Below are 13,795 nucleotides of genomic sequence, written 5' to 3' on the forward strand. Positions count from 1 at the left end.
CAAGTCAGCAACCCAGACTGGGACTTGGAGGAGTTGGATTTTATGGGAGTCATGGTAGGCAACCCTAGAAAAAATTTGGAACCTGCTGGGCATGGAGACTAGCTGGGCGAAAGGACTCAGTGCACCAGCACTTTGTCGAAGATGTGAAAATAAAACAAAGGTCTTAAAAAGGCCACCAACGCTCACATCCCCTGACCAGCTCACACACTCTCAATGCTCCCTGCATGCCAACCCATCCCTGCCCATGTCCCTGCACAGCCTCCTTAGGCCAATATATGCATTTCTACTCACCATCTATAGCCCCTGATATTTTCTATGGAAAGCCCTGATCCTCTACCTACACACCACAGTCTCTCAAACCTTCTTGTGTCTCCTAATTCCTTTGACCTGCCAACCATAAATGACCCCTCACACCCTCCATGCAAATCCATGCCCCTAATCATCTTCTTGATCTTTTATAGCAGCTATGACATTTGGTGCCAACTTATCCTGATACCCAGAGTCACACAGGAAGGGACAGAGTGTGCAAACATTAAAACAAAAACAGTAAGTAGGATTAAGGAAGGGAAAATGATTTTAAAAAATGTCATAATTAATGGCTCTTAATGTAAAATATACATTATATTCAGAACAAAATAAATGAATTATCAGCACAAATAGAGATTAGTGGATATAGTTCATAACTATTATAGACATGGTTACAAAGAGATCAAAGCTAGGAACTAAATATTCAGAAGTATGTTTTTGCAAAAGTTTAGGAAGGAACAGAAGGGTGGTGGGGTAGCTTAGTTAGTAGAGATGAAATAAGTGCAATAGCAAGAAATGATCTTGGAGTTAAAAAAATAACAAGGGTAAGAAGATAATCGCAGGTGTAGTTGATCAATCCCTAACATCTGCTACACTGTAGGACAAAGAATATATCAGGTGATAAAGACAACATGCTAAAAATGCTGTACATTAACTGTGGGTGGCTTTGATCTTTATGCAGATTGTGGAAATCAAATTGGCAAAGGTAGTGATGAGGAAGAATTCTGTATTTGGGATAAAAGGCTAGAATGATCTAAAAATGTACCTAACCTCTCCAAAGAAGTCTAATAAGTCAAGTCCTTCGCCTTCCAGGTTTAAAGTGTACAAGTCCTGTTTTGAATATTCAACTCATGAAAATCAGATCAGCTGGAGGCAACTATACCATTATAGGTACAATTACCCTCATGAACTCCCCTCACTGTTACCCCCTGCAGAAATCACTGAGGTTGGGTTTGGAGGCAAGACCTCTGGATTCAATCTCTGCTGAGATAAAGAGCCGTTCCATTTGTGAGAAAATTCAGGCTAAACTTTTAATGGCAGAAAGAAATAAAGACCTTTTTCTCATACTTAGAGTTTTCCTACAATTATTTTGCATGTAAATTGTTACAAACTGAACCCAGTCCACTACAGTGTCCTGTTATTTGGAGAAAAACAGATTTTACAGTGTTATTCTTTCCATTGTGACATATATTTGACATGGTGCAGTTATATGCCTCATGCACTACAAAAATTAAACAGGATCTAATTTTCTTTACTATCAGTAAAAATGGTGGGTTGGATAATTCACCTGAAGCAAGAACATGGAACAGTACAGCACGGGAACAGGCCTTTTGGCCCACCATATCTGTGCTGACCATGATGTTACTCTAACTATAAGAGTCCACATAATAAAACACCATTTAAACAACAGTAAACTCAAGAAAGGTTCAGGCATGCTTTGCATTTGTGATATGACAGTGGCCACATTTTTAAACGGAAATATTCAAAAATAGTTCAAGATGAGGAGCGGGGAGAATATTTCCGATACAATGATGAAATGAAGAAAGTGCAAAAACCTCCAAACCTGATGGAAATTTTCGAATATATATACTCAAAATGTCCATGTCAAAGTGATCATGAGCTATTGGTTACTTTTGACTCATTTTCTCCGGGAGTTAACATTGAAGAACACAAATTGTCCAATTACAATCTAATAAATTAAATTAGGACAACTATAATATTTGAAACACAAATTAACCGAACAATGACAAATCAGAGGAAAACTAAATGATAGACAAGTTTGCACAAACTGAATAGTTCAATCATAAATACACCAAATTAAACAATGGAATTTTTTCTCAGGGCCATAACATGTCTTTTTTTTTGTGAGACTGACTGATATTCAATGTCCAATCCAGTCAAAAATTACAGAAGCAGTGAACCTCTAAGCAACACAGAGGTACCACTCTTCAGAAATCATAAGCAAATAGGAAAGGGTGATTTGTTTTTAATTCCATATGCCTGTCACAGGCCTGTCTAATACTTAGCTGAGTGGTTGCAGGCACTCTGGCCATATCAGGCTTCTTACCTTTCAAGGACACAGTGAAGTATCAGCTTCCTCCACCTGCAGCTCTCGCCCCCTTGCAGCTCAGGGTGTGCAGAGCACAGGAGGTCTCTTCCCACCTGAAGATCCTTGCTTTCACATTGTGAAGGATATCCTAGACTGCACCTGGCACCTGAATCTCATCTTTGACACTCAAGGGTTTGCTGCACAAGCATCCTTGTGCTAATGGGGCTGTGATAATATCTTTCATCTGCATTATTGGGTGATCAACTCCCTACTGCCATTTAGCATGTCCTTTTTAGGGTAGTCCAGAGACACTCTGCTTGGAGGTGTGAAGACCAATGGGATATGTAACTGGGACAGAATGATGGTATCATGGCAGCTTCCTTGGTAAATTGCTTGGCTTGTCACGAGTACATTCTAGTGGTCACATACCAGATAAACACTGATGCTATGGAATCCCTCTGATTGACAAAGATTACTGGTTGATTTGAAGGTGCCCTGGTTGTCATATTTGGGCACTCTGAGACTCCCTATATCTGTGGGAATCTGGAGATTGCATATTGAAAATGGGTATGGGGAAAATAGGAGCAGGAGCAGGCTTTTTAAGTCTGCTCTGCCATTCAAATTTGATCACGGCTGATGATCCCACCTTCTCCCTATACCGATTGATGCCTTTAGCGTTCAGAACTACATCAAACCCATTCTTGAAAACATTAAATGTTTTGGCCTGAACTGCTTTCTGTGGTGGAGAATTCCACAAATGTACCACTCTCTGCATCAAATTTGAGAAGCTTTTGCTTCAGTAGCAAAGTAACCAGACATGGCTTTCATCATCTGAAAGATGTACTCATGGATAACTGATTGTGAAATCCCGTTGGTACACAAATATCCAGTGATGACAGATTTAAATTAACTAAATAGCATAAGCAACAATGGCAGGACAGATGTTATGTTGCAGCAGTGGAAGATGGGAGCTATTGAATGCCAACGTAGTCCGGAACAAAAACATGTTCAGAAAATGTCAGCAATGATAGGAATTCCAGAGCAAAATTATTGACCTGGAAGCCAAACTACAGAGACTATGCAACATTAGGGTTCAGGTGAAAAATCTAAACATCATTCCTGAAGACGATCATACCTCTTACAACGTGGTATTATGTTTTTGTCAGCAGTGAGGGCCGGGAGGATTTGATAAAACAACCAAGCAAACAATATTGGAACAGTGTCAGTGGGCAATTATCAAACAGGTACTCTCAAGCTGTGTGGCTGGAAACGAAGTCTGCTAGTTGAATGAACGGAATAGCTTGGGCACCATGATACAGGAGGCCATGCAAGCAGAGAGAGCAAAAAGGAATATGTGGTAATAAGGGATCATATAGTGAGGGGGATTGATCATGTTCTCTCCAGCAAAGAGTACAAGTCCAGATGGTTATGTTGCTTGCCTGATGCCAGAATTTGGACATCTGCTGAGAGAAACCTGGCACAGGAGGGGTGGATCTAGATTTCATAGTTTATGCATGTACCAATGTTATACATATGACAAGGAGAGAAGTGTGCATAATCAGTATTCAGACCTCACAACCAAATTAAGAAGTAGTACCTTTAGGCTAATGATTTCGCTTGAGTAACGTACAAATTGGCAAAGGGCAAATCAGATTTGAGAGATCAACAGCTGGCTTCAAGATTGGTGTGGGAAAGTGGTTCCAGTTTGTGGGGCATTGCTACTAGTAGTGGCAAAGTGGAGGTCGTTAAGATGATCCACACCTAAACTGTGTTGGGCTTAGTGTCCTTGCAAGCCATATAACTTGGGAAGAAGAGAAGGGTTTAAACTAAATAGTGGGGCAAGAGAATTAAATTCATGAAGATTTGGCAAATAAAAGAGTAGAGACAAGGCACAAGAGGAAGGTATATTAATGTGGGAAACGACAAACAAACCAGGACAGAAAAGGATGGAAAACACAGATAAAAGACTAACTCAGCAGATAAGACTGGAAGTTACTAAAAAATACGACAAAACATAAGGCTCTGTATCTGAAATCACATAGCATCCAAGACAGAAAAAGATGAACTGTTAGTGCAAATTAAGATGAATAACTTTGATTGAACAGCCATACAGAGTCATGGCTACAAGATGACAGAGGCTGGGAACTGAACATTTAAGTGTGCATGGCATTACACAATTGTAGGAAGCTAAGAAAAAGGGGAGGAAGTTCTGTAAAATAAAGATGCTTGGCACCGTTGAGGGAAATGACCCACATTGAGGAAATTACTATTATTTTCATAGAAGGAGTATAATCAAGGTTTATCAGAATTGTTCCCAGGATGATGGGACTGTCCTAATAAGAGACATCGGCCAAATTGGGTCTGTGCTTTCTCATGTTTTCCAGTGTTCCAAAGAATAAGAGGTGATCTCATTGAAATTTATAACATACCTAAAGTAATAGACAGGATAAATGCAGGGTAAATATTTCCCCTGGTTGAAGAGATCAGAATCAAGGGACGCAATTTAAAAATATGAGGAAACCAATATGAGGAGATCTTTTGCTCTGAACAGAGTAGTGAGCCTTTGGAAATCTCCATCCCAGAGAAGCTCAGTCATTGAGTATAATTAAAGCAGAGGTTGATGAATAATTGATTCAAAATGGTATAAAGGGTGGAAGGAATAAGGGGGCAAGAGACATTGATGTGTTTGATCAACCATGCTCAAATTAAATGGTTGAAGAGGCCTAATGGGCTGAATGGCCTAATTTGTTCCTAAAGTCAACATAGTGTTGTCAAAGTACATTCATGTTTCACCAATTTCTTGAAGTTCTTTAAAGAAGTAATGTGTGTGTACAGGAATAGAACAAGTGGACGCACAGTACTTTCAATTCCAGAAGGCATTCAATAAATGGTACTGTGGAAATTATAAGATCATACACAGACATGGATAGAAATTGGATAGCTAACGGGAAACAAAGCAGTCACAAATGGATCATTTTCTGGTTGGCAAGATATCACAAGTGTGCCACAGATATCAATACTGGGCAGCAACTCTTTATGATTTACACAAACATTTTGGTGAAGAGACTGAAGGCATGGTCGCTAAAAGTTGACGACACAAAGATAGATTGAAATGTAAACTGTGAAGAAGACACAAGGAAATTACAAAAAGATATAGATAGATAAGGTGAGTGGTCAAACATTGTGTAAATAGCCTATAATGTGGGAAAACGTACATTTTGGCTGGAAGGAAAAAGAAAGAAGCTTATTATCTCAATTGTGAGAGATTACAGAGCTCGAAGATGCAGAGAGTCTGTGTGTCCTAGAGCATGAGTCATCGAGTTGTACAGAACAGAAAAAGACCCTGCGGTCCAACTTGTCCATGCCATGCAGATACCCTAAATTAATCTAGTCCCATTTGCCAGCATTTGACCCATATCCTTCTAAACCCTCCCTATTCATGTAACCATCCAGATGCCTTTTAAATGTTGTAATTGTATCAGCCGTCACCACTCCCTCTGGCAGTTCATTCCATACACATACCACTCTCTACATGAAAATCTTGCCCCGAGGTCCCTTTTAAATCTTTCGCATTCATCCTCAGCCTATGCACTCCAGTTTTGGACTATCCTACCCTGTGAAAAAGACTTTGGCTATTCACCCTGTCAATGCCCCTCATGAATGCAACAAAGTTAGGATTCAGGCACAGCGAGTAATTAGGAAAGCTGATATATTATTGGTTATTGCAATGGGAATTGAATACAAACATACAAAGGCTATTTTTCAGTTGTAAATGGCACTGGTGAGCCATAGCTACTATACTCTCCATGGGACAGGAAACAGAAAATAAGAGCAACAATAGGCTCTTCAAACCTACTACACCCTTTAACATAATAATGGTCAATCATCGAACACAGTATTCTGTTCCACTTTTTAGCCTACTGTTTTAATAATATTTAACCGCTTCTTGAAAACATTCAGTGATTTGGCTTCAGCTGCTTTCTGAGGAAGATAATGCCACAGGGTCACTGCTCTCTGGGTGAAGAAATTTTTCCTCATCTCAGTCCTAAATGGCCGATTCACCTATACTTAGACTGTGACCCCTGTTTCATGACTCCCTGGTCATCAGTAATATTCTTCCTGCATTTTCCCTGTCTAGTCCAGTTAGAAATTTATAGTTTGATAAATTTGTACTCCCTCCTCAGCCAGAACATACTTCCTTAGATAAGTAGACCAGAACTGCACACAATACTCTCGCTGTGGTTTCATTAATGCCCTGTACACTTATACAAAGACATCCCTACTTCTAAACTTGAATTCTCTCACTATGAAGGCAAACATACCATTTGCCCTCTTCAATTATATGCTTACTTTCAATAACTGGCATGTAAGGACACCCAAGTCTCATTGTACCTCCCCCTTTCCCAATCAATTGCCATTCACATAATAACCTGTTTTCGCTACCAAAGTGGATAACTGCACATTTATCCACTTTATACTTCATCTGCTATGCATTTGCCATTCACCCAACTTGCCCAAATCACACTGACACATCTCTGTATTCTCCTCATAGCTCACCCATGCACATAGTTTTGTGTCATTTGCAAACATGGAGATATTACATAGGCAAGGCAAGGCTTGCATCTACTGAAGGTAAAGCTTTCTTTCTCTCAGAGGGTTAAGAATCTTGGAACTTGCTTCCTCTAAATAGGTTTAAGGTGAGAGGAGGAAAGTGTAAAGAAGAGGTGTGAGGCAAGTTTCTTATACGGTGGGTGGTATGCTCCCAGCATGCAGTACTAGGGGTGGTGGTAGAAGCAGATGTGATAGCAACTTTCAAGAGGCATTTAACAGACACATGAACAAGCAGAGAAAAGAAGAATATGGACCCTGTAGAGAGAGGTGGGATTAATTTAGAATGGCATTGTCATTGGCACAGATATAATGGATCAAAAGGCCTGTTCCTGTCCTGAATTATTCTATGTTCTTTGTTTGAAAGGTGATATAAACACAATCATTGATTATGTTCAAGTTAGAGACAGACAGATTCTTGATAAGGTCTAGGCCAGAATCCGGAGGTGACATTAAAATTAGATCAGCCATAACCTTATTGAATGACAGAATATTTTCTAAGTGCCACGTAGTCTTCTCTTGCTCCTAATTTGTATGTTCCTCTGGAACATATTCTCCACAAAGACTATGTGGTACTCAGTCCTTACCAATGTTATCTTGTGCAGATGCATCTGTGACAGGTATCTTGGTGAAAACAAGGTCAACCAAGTTTTTACCTTACCACCCACCACAGACCCAGTCTGGCAGCTATATCCTTTAGGATCTGGCCAGTTGTGTAACCATACCAAGCCAATTCATGGTGATGGACATTGAAGTACATGACAGTACATTTTCAGCTCATCTCCCTCAATGGCTCTTCGAAGAAGTGATTTGTCAGCCAAGTGCCAAGATAGGAAGCAGCTGGAAGCTTCATTTTCCATGCTTGATGACATGCCAGGAGAATTTCTCGGGTCCATATTCAATGTTGAGGGCTTCCAGGCAATTCCCTCCCATTGGAATACCACTTTGCTGCCTCCTCTGATTAAGTACTATCCTAACAGCAGTCAGGGATTGTGATGATGGTGGCTGGGAACATTGTCCACAAGATACGATGCAACTATGTCACATTGTCATTTGACTAAATCTGTGAGAAATCTCTGTTAATTTGGATGATCTGGAATGAGCTGCCTGAAAAGGAATTTAAAAGCAACTGTTATAAGGAAGTGTGCAGAAATATGAAAAAAAAGATAAAAAGATTGCAGGGCTATGAGGATAGAACAGGTGTGCGGAGCAAATTCATAAAGCTCTTTCAAAAAGCTACTACAGGCACCATGGGGTGACTGGCATTCGTCTGAGCTGTGAGATGCCAAAAATGCTATTTAAAAATAGATTTTCTCCCAACGACTGTTTTTTCTTACTCCGTTCACAATAAATGAGTGAGCTTGGACAGCTTACATAAATAATTAAGGGCTTTTAAAACATAATCATCGACGGATTTTCAAGTATGCAATGCTCATATGGCTCTTTCTGAAATTAATTGTTGAAAATTCCGAAATGTAACTGTATAAAGGTTAGGCAGGCTAAATTACTGTAACTTATGACATGTGGAGTTGTGAAAATAATAGTTGAAAGTCCTGAAATTAAAAACATTGAAAATGGAAAAGTGGCATTTTGGCTATGTAAATCAGAACATCTTATTAAATTTATTTTTACATCACAGGCTTGTTGATTAGAATTCACAATACCACGCACATTAAATGCACTTTCATTTCATCGTTGGACTGATACAGAATTCGCAGGTAAAGAACTGTCATCACTGTCATAAAATTTATCAACAGGCAACAATTCTCAGTGAGTAGTAGACAATTCAACAAATACTGTCGCCTGTAAGCCCCTAAGCATTGGCCTATTTAAAATTAATGAAAGCATTGCCAAAGTCTTTGCATAAATTTTTTCCACATAGTATGATAAAACAAATATACATTGCACATTATCAACTACATTATTCTCTTGTGAGGAGAAGTGACCTTGATCATTATATATCGCCCTCAGCCACAGTTGGCCTTTCTGTACTACATAATTTACTGCATTTTGAGATTGAGGCAGATTTCAACTCTTGCTATCAAACAAATGTGGCAACGCAGCAGAAAAATGTATTGTTGTTATAGACTGTCGTGTACATAAACATCATGTTTATGAAATTAGCCACTGTTAGGAGATATAAAGGGCAGGTTTTCTGGGGATTGAGCTTTCCCAGCAGTAGGAAATAGGCAGAGAAAGAATTTCCGCCAATCATTGCATCTTCACAATTATTTAACTCTCCAAGTGGTGTTAATTGGCTGGAGACAGGACTTCCAGTCCTCACTCAGGTGGAAATCACAGCTCAAGGATTTGCTGGTCAATCCGAGTGGCTAGCAGGTTTGAAGTCTCAACAGACCCAGCAATAATATTGGTCAGCATCGCTCCTAACACTTCCTCACTCTCCCATGGCACCTTTCCCCACAGCAGAAGGTGTAACTTTGGTCGAAGTAGAGAGGACCTATTCCTTCCCTTTCACACCTTTATTTACACCAATTTTACATCGCCTTTTCTGTTTCTACCTTTAACAACCCCTTTGTGTTTGTACAGGCCTCTGTCTTATTCAAAAGTAACAAAAAAACACATTATCCATCACCTTTCAGTTCTGAAGAAAAGATTTACCAGACTTGAAATATTTATTCTTGTTTTCTCTCTCCACAGATGCTGCCAGACCTCCTGGGATTCTCCAGCAATCTCAATGTTTATTGCAGCAGTAGTTGGGATTGGATCTACAAGTCGTCCCAAGTTTCAAAGTCTTGGAATCCAGGTTGAGGTAAAATTGGGGGCTCATAGATGGGACAGGAGGTGAAGTGTGGGCGAATGAGAGAGAGAGAGAAAGAGAGAGAGAGAGGTGTACTGAGGCTGTGGATGGAGATGCTAAAGTTGGGGTGGGGAGTGGCGGGAGGAGCACACCCCACCCCTCCCACCCCAAGAACACAGATCTTCAGAACATTGCCTGTTATTGAAGGAGAGCATTTGAGAGAAGCGGAATCCCATCCTTCGAGGATATTCTATTGGCTGCACCCTCTGCCCCTGAATTCCTTCTGCTAGCCTCAAAATGGAAGTCAAGATAGGAAGTGGCCTTTCACTGGCCAATAATTGGCCACTTCAGAGATTTAAATAGGACAAGGACAGAAGGGCTGCCCATGGCTTACTTACCCTGCACCCCTCCTAAAGTTTGTGGACAAGTTGACAGTGGGCAGGTAGATGTTGGATAAATTACCTGGTCAATATTACAGTTAACCCATTGCCTATTAAACCCATTGGTGCATGACTGTAAAAAATAGAATATTCTAGTCAGGTGGTTCAGCATCAGAAACTAATCCCACTTCATTAAAAACAGCAGCAGTGTGAGTTGGTACAAGAATAGTTTGTATTTTCATTGACCTTTTTACTCCCATCATTTATCCATGTAATTATACACAGAGATAGACTATAGCTATTAAACAGTGATACATGTTCAGGGAGGCTATCAACAAATGTATTTATTTTATACATGCTGTTAAAATCAACATTTATTACAGTGCCTAAGTGCTTTTAAACAAAATCATACTTCTAGGCTACATTGGAGATAATTTTCAATTTTTCACACTACCACTATCCTCAGTGAATACAAACAATAACTCACTTCTATGACCACATGCTGACTAATAATGCGATCAAATGTTGGCAAGGAAATCAAGTTTCAAAAAATACGAACAGCTTCCACAAAAATCAAAATACTGTGGGTGTGGTAAACATGAAATAAAATCATGTTGGAAATTGTCAACACTATGCAGAGAAACACATTTCATGGGCCAAAACTTTCATCTACCAGATCACCAGAGAGTAGTCATACAATAGAAGATGTATGTTGGTCCCTGAGGAAGCCCTGCTGTATGAACTTCCGTTAGAATTGCCTGGAAGCTTTCACTTCCAATGGGCAATTGCCCTGGTTCTCAGCAACCTGCATGATTACAGCTGAATCTCAATTATAAAGTGGAGACTTGAGAAAGTTGTGCACTACTTACCTGAACATTTACCCAAGAAAAGTCTGATGGATTGAAACCGAGTCTAACAGTTGGGTAAGCAGACAACTGACTGCACCAAGCCTGCTGCTTCAACTGAGTGACTTCACCAAAACTGGGAGGCATATGAAGCAAGTTTGTGTCAATGCGCAGCAGACTAAGGAAGAGAGAAGAGTAATAACCTTGGGATTATTGCCTGAGCCACATGCATGTTGGTGGAGGATAAATAAGAATAGGGGGGTAAATGCATGGCTTCAAGATTGATTTGAGAGAAATGAGTTCTGATTCATGAAACACTGGCACCAGTACTGGGGAAAGAGAGAACTGTTCCATTTGCACAGACTTCATTTGAACCACGCTGGGACCAGTGTCCTGACAAATCATATAGCTATGATGTTAGATAGAGGTTTAGACTAATTGGTGAAGAGGAGGTGTTCATTTGAGGCAAATTCAAAAATCAAAAAGAAACAAGACAGCAGAGGTGCAGGGTACAGAAGAGATGAATGATAATCAATGTATGACAGGAAGGGTAGAAAATCTGCTAAGAGTACAACAGAAATTAACACCAGGGAGATTAGTAATGGTAAAGCATCAAAGCTTTATCCAAATGCACATAGCATTTTCAACCAGACAGATGAGTTCTCAGCACAAATAGAAATAAAAGAATATGATTTGATAGTATTACAGAGATATAGTTACAGGTCATAAAGACTAAAATTCAACATGCAAGGGGATTCAATGTTTCAACAGAATACGCAGAAGGAAAAGACAGAGTAGATTTGAAATTAAGAACGGTATCAGTGCAGTGATGAGTTGTGATATAAGTGCAATAAATTTTGATGGGGATCAATTTGAGTGGAAATTGCATGGGGAAGGAAGGCACAGGTGAGAATCATCTATAGGCTTCTGAAGAGTTGCCTCACTGAAGGACAAAGTATAAATCAGGAAATAATGGAGACACGTAACGAAGACAATACAATTATCATGGGTGATTTTAATCTGCATACTGACTGGACAAATCAGATGAACAAGGGTGACATAGAAGACAAATTTGTAGAGTGCATCAGGGATTATTTCTTACAGTAGTATTTTGCAGAACCTATCCGAAAACAGGCTGTTTTAAATCTAGTAATTTGTACTGCGTAGGATGAATAAGTCATCCTGTAGTGAAGGGTCCGCTAGGGGGTGATGATCACAGCATGGTACAATTTAAATTAGCCTGAGATAGAGCAACTCAGATCTCAAACCAGTGGTCTCAACTTCAATAAGGGTAATTACAGAGGTATGAAGAAAGAGTTGTGGAAAACATGCTGGGATAATAGACAAAGGGGAAGTCAATGAATTTCAACAGAAATTTCATTACACTTAGCAAAAATCTATTCCAGTCAAATGGAAGGACTCAATGAGAAGGATGAATGATCTTTGGGTAACAAGCGCAGTCAAAGAAAATATTCAATCAAAAATTAAGGCATATGAAGTGGTAAAAACCTTGTGATCGGCCAGAGGATTGGGAATTTTTCTTTAGGAACCAACAAAGGATGACTAAAAAGCTGAAAAAGAGGAGGAAACTTGATTATGAAACTATTGGTAAGAAATATAAGAACAAACTGCAAGATCTTCTAAGGGTATATAAAAACAAAGTGCATCACATAAACATGGGATCCTTGGAGGATGCAACTAGCGAATAAGTAAGAGTGAACAGGGAAGTATCAGGTCATTTAAAGCAATATTTTGTATCAATATTCATAGCGCAGGATGTTATAAACATTTTAAACATAACAGATAAGTAAGATGCTAATGGGGAAAAAGATCTACAGCAGTGTCTATCATGAGGGACAAGCTACTTAACAAATTAATGGGATTAAAGGAAGACAAATTACTAGATAACCTGTATCCAAGGATTTCAAAGGAAGTGCCCGCAGAGAGAGGAGGCATTGGTCAAAATATTCCAGAACTGTCTGGAATCTGAGTAGGTCCCAGCAGATTGGAAAATGGCTAACACAATAGTCCTCTTCAGCAAGGGAGGGAGACAGAAAGCATAAGTCTACAGGCTAATTAGCATAATATGTCTGTTGTTGGAAAAATGCTCGAGTCCATTATTTAAGGAGAAACAGAAGGACCTTTAGAAAAGCTTGACAAATATGGAGAAAGTAGGGAGCTTCTCTGCTTGATGCATATTACTATCACTTTATTATTTTATTAGAATTGTTTTCAGAATGGAATTCAACCTCCTGAGACTCCATCTATGCCTGATTCTGGCAAAGTCAATCATAGTTTTCCTGTTCTCAAGAATTATCATGGAAGTGCAAATTGCAAATCAGGAGTGTTCTTGACATTGTAATCCTGTCTCTGCCCTGCCAATGCAAGCAGGCAGAACCTTCATCTCCTGAGGGCAGGACTGTCTCATCTGAGCCTCATAACAGTAGACCAGAGGCACAGACAGAGGCGGGCCAATGCAAAACCAGCTTAGTTGAAAAGCACAGCTCAATTCACTGTAACACTGATCCAGTTCTTTGGATCATGCAAAGACCCTCATGCCCTTAACTTTCTCCATGTGCTTAACATCTTTAGGACCCTTACTCATCTTCGTAGCTTGACTCATCTTAGCATCCCTTATCCCCAAACAATTCACCTATTATCCAATTCATAAACAGAGATTAAATTCTATCATTACATTTGGAAAGTTTTGAAAAGCTCACAAATTAGTAAAAATAAACAAATATCTTTTAAATGAACCCTTTATTGAAAAGGACAAACTTGTAAGAATAAATGGGCATGATTTGAAAAAGCACTTTAAAAAATTCTCCATAGAATGTAACTACATATA

The sequence above is a fragment of the Rhincodon typus genome, chromosome 3 (genome assembly GCF_021869965.1).
Source record: "Rhincodon typus isolate 14 chromosome 3, sRhiTyp1.1, whole genome shotgun sequence".
NCBI lineage: Eukaryota > Metazoa > Chordata > Chondrichthyes > Orectolobiformes > Rhincodontidae > Rhincodon > Rhincodon typus.